Source organism: Megalobrama amblycephala, unplaced genomic scaffold, assembly GCF_018812025.1.
Source record: "Megalobrama amblycephala isolate DHTTF-2021 unplaced genomic scaffold, ASM1881202v1 scaffold501, whole genome shotgun sequence".
Classification (NCBI taxonomy): domain Eukaryota; kingdom Metazoa; phylum Chordata; class Actinopteri; order Cypriniformes; family Xenocyprididae; genus Megalobrama; species Megalobrama amblycephala.
The window spans coordinates 25,706-45,763 of record NW_025953416.1 but is presented as its reverse complement, the minus strand read 5'-3'; the positions used below and the strand labels follow the sequence as shown (position 1 = coordinate 45,763).

The following is a 20,058-nucleotide window of genomic DNA, read 5'->3' as shown; positions in this document are numbered from 1 at the left end:
TCAGACAGTACTTTAATTAACAAAGGCAGAGTTCACACAACATACACTTAACTTAAACAGAGAACGGACGAGGAGTGAAGGGAGTGAGTGCAATATATGGGGAGTGCTGACAATAGAGTCCAGGTGCAGGTGATGAGTGACGATGGGGAGACGCTGACGAGGGAAGTGAGTGCAGGTGTGGAGAACAGGAGGATCATGGGATATGGAGTCCAGGGAAACAAGGAAACTGTAACAGTACCTCCCCCTCCCGGTAGGCGCGTCCTCGCGCCGTAGATGGAACAACCGGGGGGGGGGGGTGCCCTGGAGACCTCAAGCTGGTGCAGGGGGAGGAGCAGACTGGAGTGGAGGTCTCCAGGGCAGGTTCAAAAGCCATGGCGGGTCAGGGGCCGTGGGCGGCCATGGCGGGTCAGGAGCCGTGGGCGGCCATGGCGGGTCAGGAGCCGTGGGCGGCCATGGCGGGTCAGGAGCCGTGGGCGGCCATGGCGGGTCAGGAGCCGTGGGCGGCCATGGCGGGTCAGGAGACGAGGGCGGCCATGGCGGGTCAGGAGACGAGGGCGGCCATGGCGGGTCAGGAGACGAGGGCGGCCATGGCGGGTCAGGAGACGAGGGCGGCCATGGCGGGTCAGGAGACGTGGGCGGCCATGGCGGGTCAGGGGCCGAAACCTTCCAGCCGTTGAGCCCAGGCGGCGCTGAAGGACCGGCGGGAGATGGCGGAACCAGCGGCTCCGCCGACCGAAGCGCAGCCGGGGCTCCAGAAGGCCGCAGTTGAATAAGGACGACAGACAACAAAGTGAACACCAGGGGGAGTGAGGAAGCCAACTGGAAACGAGGGACGGAGCGGAGACGGAGGAGTGTAGTCCAGAGGGGAAGGCAGGCTGACGAGGGACCAAGGTGTGAGCGGAGGCAGGATGGAGACTTGTGAGGCTAGAGGACTGATGGGCCATGGTGGAGACGAGGGAGGTTGGAGCCAGGGTGTAGGTAATCGCCCAGAGGTCCGAGGTGGAGATCTGGGCGAGGGGGCTTGAGGTGGAGGTTCAGTGTAAACACAAATGGATGGAGGTGGGAGAGGGAGGCAGGGAGGGTAAACAGTCTTAGGGCTGGAGACTTCTACAACAGTTCATACTAGGAGCGGCTGGCTTAGCGGCGGCTGGAGCTGAGGGCTCGGCGGCGGCTGGAGCTGAGGGCTCGGCGGCGGCTGGAGCTGAGGGCTTGGCGGCGGAGACTGGCGCTGCTTGCTCGGCGGCGGAGACTGGAGAACTTGGCTCGGCGGAGACTGGCGAACTTGGCTCGGCGGAGACTGGAGAACTTGGCTCGGCGGAGACTGGAGAACTTGGCTCGGCGGAGACTGGAGATACGGGTTCGGACCAAAAGTCAATTAGCCAGACCGCATCATCTGGCGGTTTGCGCAGGGTTGGAGCGGTAGGCTCGGAAAGGGCTGGAGCGGGCTCTGGAGATACTGGAGCGGGCTCTGGAGAGACTGGAGCGGGCTCTGGAGAGACTGGAGCGGGCTCTGGAGAGACTGGCTCGCAGGAGACTGGAGAGACTGGCTCGCAGGAGACTGGAGAGACTGGCTCGCAGGAGACTGGAGAGACTGGCTCGCAGGAGACTGGAGAGACTGGCTCGCAGGAGACTGTAGAGCGCTCGCCCTTCTTCCTCTTCCTCCTCTTAGGTTTACCGGACCCAGCGGAGATTCGTGGGCCCGGCAGGACACAGGGGAAACATTCACTGGAGGGGTATGCGGAGGAAGACGGAGACTGACTGACTGGCCCGGCCCACCGTGTTTCTGGATGGACTGGAGACAAACACTCATCCTGAACCCTTTCCACGAAGAATTTGGAGCCATTTAAACACAAAATTAAATTGATAGTTTCGCTTAAGGAGAAACGATAATCAGGTTCATCTAACCGGATAGTGTTGTCGTCCAGACCATCCAGAAACAGGGCGATCAAACATGCTTCAGGCCAGTCAGACAAAAAGGCAAGCTCAACGAACTCCTCCACATACCTCTCCAGCGAAAGACCCACCTGTAGGAGTCCAATGAGCCGCTCGCCAGCTGTCCAAGATGAGAGAGGCATGGGAGAAGTTGGAGCCCGGGAGAAGAAGGAAGCTTCCATCTTTCTGTGGAAATCCAGTCAGTTTTAAGGTCCGTTCTTCTGTTACGTGTGTTGGTAGAGAGATGAGGCGGATACGGATTTCCACAATATCAGACAGTACTTTAATTAACAAAGGCAGAGTTCACACAACATACACTTAACTTAAACAGAGAACGGACGAGGAGTGAAGGGAGTGAGTGCAATATATGGGGAGTGCTGACAATAGAGTCCAGGTGCAGGTGATGAGTGACGATGGGGAGACGCTGACGAGGGAAGTGAGTGCAGGTGTGGAGAACAGGAGGATCATGGGATATGGAGTCCAGGGAAACAAGGGAACTGTAACAAGTACTTCTATGTCTGGTTATTTCTTAGGGATGCAAAAGCCAACGATTTCGTGGAATGACCCTGGTACAGTTTTGTTGGATTTAAGTGCGGCGTTTGAAGTTTTAGATCATAGTATATTACTTAAAAAATTATGTTGTCATGGATTTGAACCAGCTGCTATTAAATGGATAGAGAGTTATCTCAGTAACCGAGAGTACACTGTGTATTTTAATGGCAGTTATTCTGAGGTTGAAGAGATGAGTTGTGGAGTGCCCCAAGGCAGTTGCTTAGGGCCCCTTCTATTTTCTATTTTTACTAATGATTTTCCCCTGGTGATGGAACATGCCACCATGGCAATATATGCAGATGACATTACACTATATGCATCTGCAAGAACAGTAGATCAACTTAATAACATCTTAAATAAAGAATTGACCTTAGTTACACAATGGATTAGTGCTAATAGATTAGTCATCAATATAATAAAGACAAAATGTATGGCAGTTGGGTCAAAATATTTTCTAAAAATGACACCCACTTTACACTTGTCATCTGGAGATACTTTGATTGAACAAGTAGAAGAAACTAAATTATTAGTTCAAGTTCAAGTTTATTTGTATAGCACATTTCCAACAGCCCCCAGGCTGACCAAAGTGCTTTACAGAAGAGCAAGAATATCACACATACATAAAAATAAACCAGAAGAAATATAAAACCACCTATTAAAAGTTAACATATCACGGAAATCAGTACACTAAAGAAAATAAAAAAAGTTTTTAGCAAGGACTTAAAAATAGGCAAGGAAGGGGCCAGCCTAATCTCTATAGGTAGAGTTATTATATAATATAAATTATTAGGTGTAATTGTTGATAGTAAGCTGTCTTGGAACAGTCAAATAAACCAAATTTTACAAAAAATGGGTAGAAGTATGGCCATTATTAGACACTGTAGGAAGTTCATTCCTTTTTGGACAACAAAACAACTGGTTCAGTCGTTAGTGCTTTCTCATTTGGATTATGCCTCAGTTGTTTGGTCAAATACAAGTGAAAACAATTTACACAGACTTCAGGTTGCTCAAAATAAAGCAGCCCGAATTGTTTTGGGCTGTCCATATAGAACCAGTGTGACTGCTATGCATGATAGTTTGGCTTGGTTAACTGTAAAATTTAGACTTAAGTATTTCTTAGTAACATTTATGAGAAACATTATAGTATCAAAAACTCCAGAAATAATTTATAGTAGGTTGTCCTTTTTTTCAGATACACATAATTATTGCACTAGACAAACAGGTGAGATGCGATGTGTGCTGCCTTTATGCAGAACTCACCAAATACAGTGGTCAGTGTTTTATCTAGCTATGGTGGCATGGAACTCATTACCAGGATTTTTGTTGCTGGAAAATAATTAAAAAAAAAATGCTTTTAAAAGAAGTTAAAACTTTTCTTGTTCACACAGTGATTACTGATAATTGTGTATTTTGATTTTTAGGAAGATTGATGTTGAATCTAATGATTTAGTTTTGTTGTAATTACAGAATATGTATTGTAGTGTATAATGATACCAGAAAATGAGCTGTTTTTGAGTTTTCTTTTTTTTGGCATTGAGCTGCTATGAACTCTTGTATGTCTTTTATACTGTTATTGTGTGTGCAGTTGTGTGAATGGTGTTAAAAAATATAAGTAAAACATGTAATGAATATTGAGAAGACCCCAGGAAGAATAGCTACTGTTGTTTCAGTGGCTAATGGGGATCTTAATAAACAAACAAACAAACAAACTCACTGGGTCACAGAACTACATCTATTATCTAGGCGCCAGATAATCAAGCACAAGAAGTCACCATCTCCCCAAGGTGCTGGTTATTCACCTAAGAAATCCAGGATCTGTAGAAAAGAACACTATTCATTAAGCAGACTACATAAAACCTCAAACTTGAAGTCATTCAAATCATTTAATATTTCAAAGGATACATTTTTTATCAATAACTTATTAAAAATCACTCAAAGGATATCCATTGATGAGGCAGTGGATTCCAGAATCCACCCCCTTCAGCATCAACAAGCTCAAGTGTGAAAAAAATATCAGATGTGACAAGTTGAGGCTTGACGATATGTTGCTGTGGAAGGACTAAAGAAGGAAGAACATATTTTCATGATGTAAATGAATAATATGAGATAATAAATATTGTAAAATTATTGGGTACTAGTGGAGAACTGTGATAGTCACCTTGGTAGCCAAAATGTAATATAATTACTTTAAAAATATTAAAATGGTTTGAATTTCGGTAGTAACCACAAAAATATGTTGCCCAAGAAGGTTCCCAGAGAAGGGAACAAGACAGTTCATCATGATGTGGACTAGGGCTATCACAATATTAGATTTTTCACACCACGGTTATTGTGGCCAAAAGAATTTACGATATTGATATATTGCAGTATCTATAGAATCCTTGGAGGAAACATTTATCAGTCTAAATCATTTTTTACTTTGTTTTAATTAGTTTTTCTCTTTCAGGGTTGCTGCACATTTTTAAAGTCAAATTTAAGGCTTTTTAAGACCTGAAGAAATAAAAATTTATACTAGCATTGTGGCCTATACATTATGGCTGTTACCAATCAAATGAAATCATTATCAACAAAATCTATCTTTGCAATACAGAGGTGACACAGAATGAGAAGTAGCATTAATATATTTACACAGCATTTACAATTTGTCTACATAAATTTAATTCAATATTTAAATATGGACATATTCTATTTTTAACTTAAAATTAAAATGTACTTTAACCCTCTGGAGTCTGAGGCTGATTTGGGGCCTGGAGAAGTTTTGACATGCCCTGACATTTGTGTTTTTTCAGTTGTTCATAAACATATTAATGACAAAAGTGTATTCAGCACAAACTAGGCTACCATAATATGAGAGGAACATGTATGTACATGTTTGTATTTTTGAAGGAATAACGTTTATGCGTGGTTATTGAAAAAACAAAAATCTTAAGTCACTGAAATAAAGCCAAAAAATATATATTAAATCTGTGTTCACAAGACTTCTGGGTATTGGAGGTTATAGATTAGAGCAGGGATTCCCAAAGTGTGGTGCGCGCACCCCCAGGGGTACGCAAGCTGCCACCAGGGAGTGCGTGAGAGGAAAAATGTAATGGCGGTCTATTTTTTTTAAGTGGGATTTTTCCATACAATAAAAAAAACATGAACAGTAAACATTTCCTTTGTAATCGCTTTTATTTTAAATAAAAAACTATAATTTATTAGTTTTTGGTAGAAACATAGAAGAAGACAGCTGCAGGCTATATGCGTGCCAACTCGTTTCATTCATAGCAATGTTTCTTTTACGCGGCTGAAAATAACCATGGTTTCTGTTACTGACTACGTTTACATAGACAGCAGTAATCTAATTACTGACCTTATTCTGAATAAGACAATATTATGATTAAGGTGTTTACATGAGTTGCTTTTAGAATATTCCATTCATGTTCCCATTTTACATGTTATAGAACATAGATTGATTAATGGCAAACGTCATTACGTCCCCACAGCACGCTGTCCGACGTTCTCTACAGAATTTCACGTATCGTTCGTGCCATATACAGTTTTGGGTGTTTTCATTTTTAATCTTACGAAAGCTTCAAGTGCAGTTAATTATTTGACATGCAATACGTGCAAATATATATCCGGGGCCCGCACATGACATGCAAGAATAAATAAATAAATTGTGTTCATGATTTATTAATTCGTTCCCTCGATTTATACATAGAGGGAACAAATTAGTAAATCGTTCACACGATTTAGCCCAGGCTACTATTTATTTTCTCTCTCATGTGTGGGGCTCTGTAAATAGACAAATTCTCCAGCAACAGGCCTCCTGTACTTTAATTCGGCAACTTTTATTCATGCCAACGCGACAAACTCAGAGCGAGGTACTGGATGAGAGATGAGGTGAGAGGAATTTGATTTGTGGCTTCTTGCTTGACGCTTGCTCTCTTGTTTGCCGTCAAAACGGTTGACTACTGCCGTGTGTGTATTATGTGTCCTGTGGCGAAAACTCCAACATGACGTTAATAGTGTGATTAAGGTGTGTACATGTCTACAATGCACTCCAATAATGCGACTAATATAGGAATACTCCACCTGTCTTAATTCGATTTGTGTTTACTTCGAGTATGACTTTAGTCGGATTAAGGTAATAAAACATCACTGTTTACATGGTCCTTTCTTAATCAGAGTATTGTCTTAATCGTATTAATATCGGATTACTGCTGTCCATGTAAACGTAGTCACTGAGCCTGTGTCTGTCACTTGTCCTCTTAAAAGTGGAAGCTTGTGCGTAGCTTTGTTGCATTATATTGAAACTTTGTTGATGTTGTTATTGTCATGCGTGTTCTGGTTATTTGTGCATGATTAAACATGAGTCTTTATATGGCGATAAAACAAAGCTTTGTTGCGTTTTTTTTTTTTTTTTTTTGAAGTGGGGATTGGGGGTGCGCCAACCCGGTTGGGACATAGAAGGGAGTGCGCAGGAAAAAAAGTTTGGGAACCGCTGGACTAGAGTTTTTGCTGCCTGCTTGTTCATATAAAACAATAGAGAGATTTAAATTTTCTAAAACATCTTTGGTCAAGAAACACAGTATGCGTGGAGGCGTGAATCATCATGAATAATGGGTCATTTACACCTGAGAAGACAAAAGAATTGCATAAAGAGCTCTAATGACCTGCATAAATAATGAGCTCTTTCAGTCAGGTAGGCTGTGAAAAAACCCTCTGTGATCATATTTCAAAGCTTATCATGGTGTAAATCAAACATACAGAAAAAACAGCAATACTGTTAAATATTATTACAATTTAAAATAATGGTATTCTATTATATACAGTGGGTACGGAAAGTATTCAGACCCCCTTAAATTTTTCACTCTTTGTTATATTGCAGCCATTTGCTAAAATCATTTAAGTTTATTTTTTTTTTCCTCATTAATGTACACACAGCACCCCATATTGACAGAAAAACACAGAATTGTTGACATTTTTGCAGATTTCTTAAAAAAAGAAAAACTGAAATATCACATGGTCCTAAGTATTCAGACCCTTTGCTCAGTATTTAGTAGAAGCACCCTTTTGATCTAATACAGCCATGAGTCTTTTTGGGAAAGATGCAACAAGTTTTTCACACCTGGATTTGGGGATCCTCTGCCATTCCTCCTTGCAGATCCTCTCCAACCTGTCAGGTTGAATGGTAAACGTTGGTGGACAGCCATTTTTAGGTCTCTCCAGAGATGCTCAATTGGGTTTAAGTCAGGGCTCTGGCTGGGCCATTCAAGAACAGTCACAGAGTTGTTGTGAAGCCACTCCTTCGTTATTTAAGCTGTGTGCTTAGGGTCATTGTCTTGTTGGAAGGTAAACCTTTGGCCCAGTCTGAGGTCCTGAGCACTCTGGAGAAGGTTTTCGTCCAGGATATCCCTGTACTTGGCCGCATTCATCTTTTCCTCGATTGCAACCAGTCGACCTGTCCCTGCAGCTGAAAAACACCTCCACAGCATGATGCTGCCACCACCATGCTTCACTGTTGGGACTGTATTGGACAGGTGATGAGCAGTGCCTGGTTTTTCCACACATACCACTTAGAATTAAGGCCAAAAAGTCCTATCTTGGTCTCATCAGACCAGAGAATCTTATTTCTCACCATCTTGGCAAACTCCATGCGGGCTTTCTTGTGTCTTGCACTGAGGAGAGGCTTCCGTCGGGCCACTCTGCCATAAAGCCCCGACTGGTGGAGGGCTGCAGTGATGGTTGACTTTCTACAACTTTCTCCCATCTCCCGACATCTCTGGAGCTCAGCCACATTGATCTTTGGGTTCTTCTTTACCTCTCTCACCAAGGCTCTTCTCCCCCGATAGCTCAGCTTGGCCGGACGGCCAGCTCTAGGAAGGGTTCTGGTCATCCCAAACATCTTCCATTTAAGGATTATGGAGGCCACTGTGCTCTTAGGAACCTTAAGTGCAGCAGAATTTTTTTTTGTAACCTTGGCCAGATCTGTGCCTTGCCACAATTCTGTGTCTGAGCTCTTCAGGCAGTTCCTTTGACCTCATGATTCTCATTTGCTCTGACATGCACTGTGAGCTGTAAGGTCTTATATAGACAGGTGTGTGGCTTTCCTAATCAAGTCCAATCAGTATGATCAAACACAGCTGTACTCAAATGAAGGTGTAGAACCATCTCAAGGATGATCAGAAGAAATGGACAGCACCTGAGTTAAATATATGAGTGTCACAGCAAAGGGTCTGAATACTTAGGACCATGTGATATTTCAGTGTTTCTTTTTTAATAAATCTGCAAAAATGTCAACAATTCTGTGTTTTTCTGTCAATATGGGGTGCTGTGTGTACATTAATGAGGAAAAAAATGAACAAATGATTTTAGCAAATGGCTGCAATATAACAAAGAGAGAAAAATTGAAGGGGGTCTGAATACTTTCCGTACCCACTGTACTTTAAAATATAATGTATTTCTGTGATGCAAAGTGTCTGAACAATTATGTTACCTCTATGACATTTCATATAGGCTTTTAGCTTAAAAGCATGCACATTTGGAGAAATATTGATTCTCATATGTTTGTCAATTTTCTATACAGAGGAGTAATAGCTATTTATTCAGGATTTATTGTCATTACTATGAGTGCTGGATACTGTGTTTTCAATTCATACTTGCAGCCGGAGGGCGCTCTGTACACCTTTAGTCCACAAATGCCTGCTAAAGAAGAATAGGCAATCCAGGAACTAACTGAACTAACAGAGGCCAGAGATCGCTAACTATGGCTATTCAAAACACTTTTCAAGACAATAAATGCACGATTGAGACAATGTATGCATGTATTGACTGAATTTGCGTCTGAATAGCGCTCCCTCCATGGGCGTGGCCGCATTAGCGGATAATGAGCTGAATCACGGACTTCTGACATGGCTCTCTTTTCATACAGATTACATAAACACAGAATGTTTGTTTTCGATTTGACTTACACGATTTAAAATCTGACATTTCAATGTATTTTTAGACAGAAGTCTCATTTTTTTGTGATTAGTATTCACTAAGTTACAGTTCATTTTCTAAGAACTATCAGATTGGACTTCGTTCAGAGGGAGACGAGAGATCACGCATCATGTTAGTTTTCTTTATTTTGCAAAAAGCACAACATTTTGTTTTTACTCTGAGTGTACACAAATAAAAGAAGATATTCCACAGATTAAAATGGTGTATAGCTCTTAATTTTATGTGCAACATTGACGGAGTATTTTGAGTCTCTTTCACACTTGTAAGAAAAAAAACACGGTGGTATCGCCGGCGATACCTCAGACCTCAGAGTGTTAAATATGAAACTAAACTGCCAGTAGGTGGCAGCTCCGTGGCTAACGGGTTAAAGCTAACATTACACACTGTTGGAAAGATTTATAAAGAATGAAGTTGTGTTTATGAATTATACAGACTGCAAGTGTTTAAAAATGAAAATAACGACGGCTCTTGTCTCCATGAATACAGTAAGAAACGATGGTAACTTTAACCACATTTAACAGTACATTAGCAACATACTAACGAAACATTTAGAAAGACAATTCACAAATATCACTAAAAATATCATGATATCATGGATCATGTCAGTTATTATTGCTCCATCTGCCATTTTTCGCTATTGTTCTTGCTTGCTTACCTAGTCTGATGATTCAGCTGTGCACAGATCCAGATGTTCTGCCCTTGTGTAATGCCTTGAACATGGGCTGGCATATGCAAATATTGGGGGCGTACATATTAATGATCCCGACTGTTACGTAACATCGGTGTTATGTTGAGATTCGCCTGTTCTGCAGAGGTCTTTTAAACAAATGAGATTTACATAAGAAGGAGGAAACAATGGAGTTTGAGACTCACTGTATGTCATTTCCATGTACTGAACTCTTGTTATTCAACTATGCCAAGATAAATTCAATTTTTGATTCTATGGCACCTTTAATGAGTGAGTGAGTCAACCGATTTGTTCAAATGACTGGTTAATTCAGGAACGAAGCTTGGATTCATTCGTTCTAAACGCGGATTCAGCCAGAATAACAAAAACACTACTGTTGCACGGGGGCTCTGTTCTGCTGTTCATCATTTTGCAATTTTTGTTGGCGAAATAAAAGGGAAAAAAAACAATATTAACAATACTGTGTCTAAAATGTAACTCGCATTGTTCATTTAACAATAAGTTGAAGTAACATTGCATTTGTGCTGATTTGGGGAAAATGGCACTCTTGCTCGTGTGATATTGTAAAACAACTACATCTTATCATATGATATAATGACAAAAACACGTCGATGTTAGGGGTGTAACGATACGCTCAGGTCACGATACGGTACGTATCTCGATACGGAGTTCACGATACGATACGTATCACGATATTTTGAACAAAATGAAACATTTTCAAACAAGATTTATTAAAAAAACATGAACAAATTTCAATAATTTTCCTTGTTGTACATACAAGATCACATTTCAATAAAATAAATAAATATAAAATTTTAATAAAAACCTTCTGTATTCAAATTAACAGTTGAATAGGGCTGTCTGTCACTGAAAAAAAATGTTAAATTTAACATGAACTTAGAATTATGAATAGGGGCCGTTCACATATCGCGTCTAAAAACGCGTAGAAGGCGCGGCCGCACCGCTTCTCCTTCTTTCCAAAGCGCTTGCGCTCCCGTGGCGTCGGTCGTTGCTATGCAACCATGAACTGAGCTCTCCAAGAGGATCAGGATGTTTCTGCAAAGGATAAATGATTTCTAGCCCTTGCATTAGTTTTACTACGAGATATATTGATGGAGATAAGATATAAAAACCACCATGTACAGCTATGATCAGCTGTTCGGCTGAGCTTTTGATGTTTTGTTACGGAAAGGCCATAGCTGATCGGTTGATTCTTGTCACACGACCTGCGGTGCGCTTGCGGCATTCTGAGAAGTTGAGAATTGCATGCGCGTCGCGACCGCGTTGATCCCTTTATGAGCGCGCCTGCCGCGCGGCTACATTTGAAAATAATAACTGACTTGCACGCGGAAAAGACGCAATATGTGAACGGCCCCACAGAACTTCTTAAAGCAAAGCATCGCAAGCGTCTTTTGCTTTTCTGTGAGCACAGCTGTTGCTGTGCACTGCGGTGAAAGAAAGCCACGACGTTTCTCACGCGACCATGCAAGAGACTGACATGAGAAACGTTTAAACCTGCTTGCAAGATTCAATGTGTGCCCGAAACACTTACTGAACTAGAGAGCTGATTGAGACACACCATCTACGATAAATCGTTACACCCCTAATACTTATAGTAATTTAAAAATGTGGTAGCATTGGATCTGGACAGGAAGGATAACTCTGGGAGTTGGAAGGGGTGTGTCGCGATTCTGCCTTCTCACATCGCGATACAGTTTCGTGGACCTGCGTATCGCGATTTCGGTTTCATATCGCATATCGCACAGCCCTAGTCGATGTATCTTGAATTTTGAGGGCATATAACTACATGCATAGCTACATCACGCAGAGTAAGACGAGTACTTATTAGAGAAAACGTGGTACTTATTAAAAGAATTACCCTTTATTTAAATATATGAACACAGAAAAAATCGCTGTTAACAGGTTAATATAACATTTCCCATTCCATGACTAGTAAAATAATCGCAACTTACTCTCTGTAAAATGGCGTAATCTGCAGGGTGATGGACACGGAGGTGGTAAAAAGGTTGGTGGTGTTGCCACCCTTCGCACTGACTGTAGCTAGGCAAATCCTGCAGATTGGGGTGTCTAAGGAGCCGAAAAACTCCCATACTCACGGGTTTACTTTACTTTTTTTGGGTGTGGACAGAGCCTCTCACTCTACGCACACTGCGTCTTCTTCTTGTTTGACATGGTTATCGCCAATACCGGTATATTGTCACACGCTAAATTAACACGATTTCCTGATTTGAATATCACGGTTATCGTCAATACCGGTATATTGCGCCACCCCTAGTGTGGACGATATGGAACACTTCTGCATGAGCCAGCATCTAAAGCACATCCATCTGATTAGTCAAACGTATGAATGTTGCATAGCATGTCCATACATGGGCGTCAGAAATGCTTAAGAAGCCATGACAATAGGGATGTAACAATACTATCAATATTGTGGTATCGCAATAGCAAAATTGTCTCGATATTATTGTGCTCACATGACTGTAAGAAACAATATGTCTTCCGGGGAAAAGTGTAGTTTTTTTACAGCCCGATTCTGAAAGCGGTTCTGGTGTGATGGGTGGGCGAAGTGCGAGGAGGGGATCTTTTAATAGAGACATCTCACATCATGAATATTATAGCAATGAATGCACTGAAAAGCCCTCGCACTACTCATATATGCTCATATAAAGATTAGAGCACATAAGAAATACTGTTTGAGGAATCACAGACTCACTAATAAACACAATACAGCAGAGAAAACAGTGACAACAATATCTGACTTCTGTGATTCACTTACCAAGACACACTTGATCATCTGTTCGATCGTGACATGAGGAACTCAAACAAAATCATCAGTATGACTTCAGCACAGCTTTAAAGTCTCAGAAGCACAGAGTTACACATCATAACACACACACACACAACTAAAGAAGGATGAAACACTCACCATAGAATATTTGTAGTTCATTCTGTTTCGTCTGAACTGATGTGTTGAACAAGAGTGCGGAAACTTCTTTCACTTCTACAAAACAAGTCAAACTGGTTTTCAGTAAGAGATGTAAGAAAAAAAAAAAGGATGTCAGATGTCAACATACACTCAGTCTCGTCACTATATATTATTAGAACACTATTTGAATCTTACAATCAGTGGCAAGTTTTCAAACCACAATGAGCATTTCCCAAATCGCTGATTATATCTAATATCTGATTAGCTCTAATACATTTTTTGCTTTATAACATTTGCATTACCAAAGTAGCACAGTTAGCAATATCAATCACCAACACAGTTTTTTACAGAGTGTCAGTGACTTATTTTTCTTGTTTTTTAGGTAACCGATCACAGATTCAGCAGCGCTCAGGGTTAATCTTATCCTTAGGATAGAGAAGATAACATTGCCATCTGGAATACCAGAATCCTTGGAGGAGTCGCACTCAGCTGTCAAGCATGCTTTAAATATTACAGATGATATCAGTCTTCAGTATATGGATTCAGATTTTGAGAATTTTTTACTCTTCACTCCTCAAACTCAAATTCAGCACAAATCCACCATAAAGGTTGTGACTGTCGCACCAATAGTTCTTTCTTTGTTTCCACCCAACAAAAGCTTTACTGACAGTGATATCACAGAGCAGTGCCAGTGCCTGAAGTCAACTACCTCCCAACTTACCCAGTGGGTGAAGATGAGAAGACTTTGTAAAAAGAGAGAGAAGAGCTGGTCTCAGAATTGGAAAAAAAAGAACAAAGAATATATGATAAAGGAAAAGATGAACAAAACATTTGCACATTGACGACATGAAATCATTAATCAATGTCCAAGTGTGCAAGACATAAAGGAATGATGGCCAGCCCTGTTTCAACCTTCTCAAGTGAGTTGCTAGTCATGTTTAGAGACATAATGTATCTAAAGTCTCTTCTGTAAACCGTTTCTTAAATTAATTTCTGTCATCCAATATTTCAGTTGACTGCAGAATTTCAGAGAATAACCACCGTGCAGCTGGCACCTAAATTTATGTCCTCATTGGATCTTCACATTCTTAAGCTGCTGACACTGTTTCGTGCCAAAGGAGGAGCACTTGGACAAAGACTGAAAACTGAGATGGAACTACTGAAGGTAAAGTTTATAATGAAGCATGCAAGCCATTTGTTTACAATTTATTCTATGTAAGGCTGAGAGGAATCAGTTAAAGCAAGGGTCTCAAACTCAATTGGCTGGGGGCTGTTTCTGTGATTGACACTGTGATGGCCCTCCTGATTCATAACGCTCCGATGCTTCCTGAAGCAGTGTTTTGAAATCGGCCATCACTAAATAAGTCATTATTTTGTTTTTTTGGCGCACCAAAAATATTCTCGTGGCTTTATAATATTAATATTGAACCACTGTACTCACATGAACTGATTTAAATATGTTTTTAGTACATTAATGGATCTTGAGAGAGGAAATGTCATTGCTGGCTACGCAGGCCTCACTGAGCCATCGGATTTCATCAAAAATATCTTAATTTGTGTTCTGAAGATTAACGAAGGTCTTACGGGTGTGGAACGACATGAGGGTGAGTAATAAATGACAGAAATTTCTTTTTTGGGTGAACTAACCTTTTAATTAAGTACTCACCCTAATGTCGTCTCAAACCTGCAAGACCTTTGTTCATCTTCAGAACACAAATTAAGATATTTTTAATAAAATCCTAGGGTATCTAATCCACACATAGGCAGCAATGACATTGCACCTATTAAGGTCCAGAAAGGTACTAAAGACATTGTTAAAACCGTCAACGTGACTGCAGTGGTTCAACCTTAATGTCATGTAGTGACATGAATATTTTTTGTACTTAAAAACAAAACAAAAATAATGACTTTATTTAACAATTTGTCTGTCTCCTGTCATACTGCTATGCTATTTTCGTTGCAGAGCTTCAGTGTTTATGTCTGAACGTGGGCTCAGTATTGGCCGGCTCCAGTACTGAGCCACCATTCGGATATAAACACTGAAGCTCTGCAATGTAAAAAAAATAGCAGTATGACAGGAGACAGACAAATTTGTTAAATAAAGTCATTATTTTTGTTTTGTTTTTGTGCACAAAAAGTATTATTGTCGCTTCAAGAGACAGTCCAAAGGGCACTGGAATTGTTATCGAGGGTGTGTTCCCAGAGCTTGCTGTGTCCTTCTTGGTTTGACCTATGCATTGATTCTCCATTATTCCAGGCATCTAAAGTATACCTTGGAGGTATTTCAGAAACTTCTCCTGGAGCTGGATGCTTCAAAGCTGTCACTCAGGTCTAAACTGCTGTTTTAAAATAAGCTTGCTGCTTCAAATCTGTTGTAAGTCCAGTTGCAAAAGTTTACACTGCCGTTTAATTAAGTCCAGTTGTTTAAATCGCTACGCTGTTTCAAAATGAGATTATTAGTATATTTTCTGTAGTTCGATGTTGCTGAAAAAGAAGTCACTTTTTTTGCGTGTGTGTTCAGAAAACATGGAAACCTTGTTTATATATCTATTTTATTTTAAACAATGCAACTGCATTGTGTATTTAAAACAGTTTGTGCCTAAAAATAGAACACAAAAAGAGATAAAAAAAATGCACTTTTTGCACTCATCCTGTGTGAATTGACATGCCTTAAAATGTAATTGGAAAAAAGATGCAGTTCTGTTGGTACAGAATAGTGAATGTTCACACTGAGAATACTAATAAATGCTATTTTTGTGACTTGTTGGCAATAAAAGGAGTTTGAAATTCATCTTTGATGTCTGTCTTATTCATACCTGCAATCAGATTTAATTAAATTCATTTAATTAATCCACTCATTAAAAATAATAATACCAACTTAATTTTGTGTTAAATCAAAACAATTCAATTCACAACATTCAACAATTCACTAGCATAGTGGGGGGTTTTGTCCAAGGAAACCATTATTTTTGTTTAAATCTTACTAAATTATTTTGTGTGATATTTGCAGTTACTCATTTTGAATGGATGATTTGTAAGGAGCTCATTTGATTAATTCTAACTCAATTCTTAAGTGTTGTTGAATTTAATTAATAACATTGCTTGTAATCTGTTGCCACAATTTTATTGAGTAGATATATGCAGGGCTTGATATTAACACCCGCCAACCTGCCAAATGCGGGTTGATTTCCATTCTGGCGGGTAAGACAGTCACTCCCACAAGCCACTTTGGCGGGTTGAATATAATTTCAGCCTACAGCCTAATCAAAGGTAGCAAAGCTTACACAAAATTACAATTCAATCACAATTCGTAATCGATGAACGTGCAGCAGTTAGTGAAAGCAGAAGCGCTCTCTCTCTTGCGCACTATCAGTTATTCTTGCGCCTGAATAGTCAAATACACGCACACACAGATGTCTAAATGTCCATCGTGTGGAGTATTTCCCATGAATACAGTCAGTTATGGCTTAAGTGTACGTAAACAGGTGGGTAATAACTGGATATGTGTCAGTATATTACGTACATGCATTCAGCAGCCCAATTAAATACCTGTCTGTCATTAATGTAAATCAAACAGTTAAATAAATGAATACAAGTTAAATAAACCTACTGTATCTGAAAAATTGTTTAGTTGACTATTGTGTTGGTAATTAGCTTTTTTTTTCATTTTGTAGCCTAACAAAAATAACTTTAAACAAATAAAATGATAAAATTTCTCATATTATGGTCATATTGCCCACCCATACATACCAGCTGATATACCATGTAGTTTTGATAAGGGTGGTCAATCTGCATCTGAAAGATTGAAAACTTTTTAAATCTAGCTAAATCAAGTAAAATGACTCAAAATCAAGTAATTTTAGCATGTCAAAGGCAACTTTAATCATATAAAATGTAATTTCCCAACAGCAAAATTGTGGCCAGTGAAAGAGCTGAATAGTGAAAGCACAATAATCTGCGCAAGAGACGCTGTTTCCCAGGCTGAATTGTGTGTGCGTGCTTCAAAACAGACGCATATAGATGAATTACACTTTGGGCTTCGGGTGCACGTCCAAACGATCAAATACACACAAAAAATATTTCTAAATACAGAAGAGAGATCGCCAAATAAATTCTGGCCAAAAAAAAAAAAAAACACACAAAACAGAAGTGTGAGGGAATGGGAGTCAGTTTTCTGGGATTGGGACGGACAGGATTTTCCCCGTGTTTTTTTTGTGGGATTGGGACGAGAGAGGTTTGAAAATCCAGAAGTATACTTCTAAGTTTTCTTTGAGTTAACATAACATCATACTTACAGTTTATTATTTATATATTATTTTTGCACTTTAAGTATACTAGTCGCTTTACATTCGTTAACTCTTCATGGCTTCAACATTTTTTTTACTTTTTAACATTATGTAGTTTTGATTTTTGTATAATGTTGATGCTGAACGTTGATTACATTTGCGTGAGCAATCTTCCAGCGCTTGTTTCTGCTGCTTCTCCTGTGTTTTGATCTGGAGATTCTGCTCTATTTCAGAACAAGTGTAATAGCACCCCCTACGTATAACAGTGAAAGCATGGATAGCTAGAAAATTCAGTCAGGGGTGGGGAAAGAGTAGATTTGTAAAGTAAATTCCTATGTGGATTAGCCTACACAAAAACTCAGATACTCAGAATTATGAACATCTGTTTTTATTTTATAAATACTTTATAAATATACTCAAGTATATTTAAATGCAATTTTAAGTATATTTTTGAGAAGTACATAAAAATTTGACTGAAAGTATATTTTATTTTTAGTTTAGAAGAAGTATACTAATAGTACACTTCAATAAACTTCTTTTTCATAAGGGATGACCGAAAAGGTTTTTTTTTTTCATTAAAGTAGTGGATTTATCTCGTTTTCTTCAGATAAACGCCTCTAATCTTCATAGGTTTTCAGCACAGATCATGTGTTTTATTATGCATATTTTTCCAATCACACATTTCACAGATCTGCATTCAAAAGCAATCAAATTGTATGTATTTATGTTTTCTTTATATTCGCAGTGGGATATTTGAGAGGTATTTCTATATTTCTACAACACTGTTGTGTTCAACACTTCCAGTTAATTTCAGTGCTGCTGGTTTCAATGAATGACTCTGTTTTGAGTTCATCATATAGACAGAAGGAGGCAGTATTATATCAAAACTGTCTGCAAATGACAGGAAGATGATGAGCAATAGTTTCTCTCTCAAAGAGATCAGAGCGCATGATAAGAAATACTGTTTGAGGAATCACAGACTCACTAATAAACACAACAGAGAAAACAGTGAATTCACAGCATGTGACAACAATATCTGCCTTCTGTGATTCACTTACCAAGACACACTTGATCATCTGTTTGATCGTGACTAAATGAGAAACTCAAATAAAATCATCAGTATGACTTCAGCACACCATTAAAGTCTCAGAAGTGACCAATGACACATCATAACACACACACACACACACACACACGTTAGTTTTGCTATTTAGTGAGGACATTGCATAGACTTCCATTGATTTTATATCAGGTCAATGATATTTTCTATCACCTAACCCAACCCCTACTCCTAAACCTACCCATCACAGAAACATGTGACCATCATTAGATTGAAATAAAAACTTATTTTGGTTGATTTATATGTCTTTTAAAATAGCGAGGACCAGTCAACCGTCCTCACTAGGAGGTTGTGAAAGTTTTTCAGAATATAAGTGAGGACATTTGGTCCTCACAAGTATAGCCAAAACAAATAGGCTATACACACACATAAACAACTAAAGAAAGATGAAACACTCACCTCAGATAATGTATATCGTCCTTTTTACTCCTCTGAACTGTCATGTTGAACTGAAATTTCTTTCACTTTCTTTTACGTACAGGAAGTGAAACTGTTTTTCAGGAAGACACATCAGAAGAAAGAGAGTCAGACGTCAGCACACACACACACACACTCAGTTCTCTGTCACTGTATGTATTTGCTTGAATATTTTTAAATACTACATACATTTGCTATTTGATGATCCCAATCAGCGACACGTTTTCAATCATGACACCATTTTCCTCCCGCTGGATTCACAGATTTACTGCTGTAATCCACTGAAGCTTTAGGGCTAGATCGGTTAGTTCCCACACCATTATCAGATCGCTGGAAGAGCGAGTGATGCATACAGTGAGCAAGAAGCAATAGTGTTGAAATGTTAAAGTCACAGTACGCCAGCAGGAGGCGGCCATTTTGCATTGAGTTGGTAATGGAACTGCGCGCTCTGGGCTGCGGGAGATCCAGCTGCAGACCCGCATTTCACATTTCTGTTCATATAATATGCATAAGATATCATGATGTACAAAGAGGATTTTTAATTACCATGTTAATGGGTGATACAAACTATGATTTGTTAGTCCATAAGGCATGAACTAAAAACTGTGAACAAATACTTTTAACCATATAATTTTGAAAATATATAAATAAATGTGTAACCATATCTGTAATAAAATGTCTCCCTTGACTGTATGTGATATTTCTGTTTCATGTTGTGAACTTGTGACAAATATTATAAAGACACGAAGGTATGAGCACTTAATGTCAAAATACAGGCCTACATGTATGTAATCATTGAAAATCCATTTAACAACAGAAGGTGTATACGGTGAGTGTATGATATTTCTGTCATGATGTGGTGAACAAATTTATACTTATATATTTATATTAAGTGTTTATCTGCTATAGGCTATTGAATCTCTTTGTGTCTTTCACATTTATAATTAAAAATTGTCATAGGCCTAATATAATTGTCAAAGACATTTATCATGTTAATATTAAATAAATATTAATTAATAAAACTTATTTCATTTTCAGGGATGAAAAGTTTTTTAAACAATTATTTGTTGTTTGCTTGTTTTTATTTTATTGTGAGCAGTTTAAATATGTTTTAAACCTACTAATTTAG

At 39.3% G+C, this 20,058-nt stretch overlaps 1 pseudogene; it reads right to left on the bottom strand.

The window, feature by feature from the left end:
* The window catches only part of LOC125261835, a 58,376-nt pseudogene extending 38,593 nt beyond the window's left edge, over positions 1-19,783 (bottom strand).
* Between the last annotated feature and the right edge of the window lie 275 nt (positions 19,784-20,058).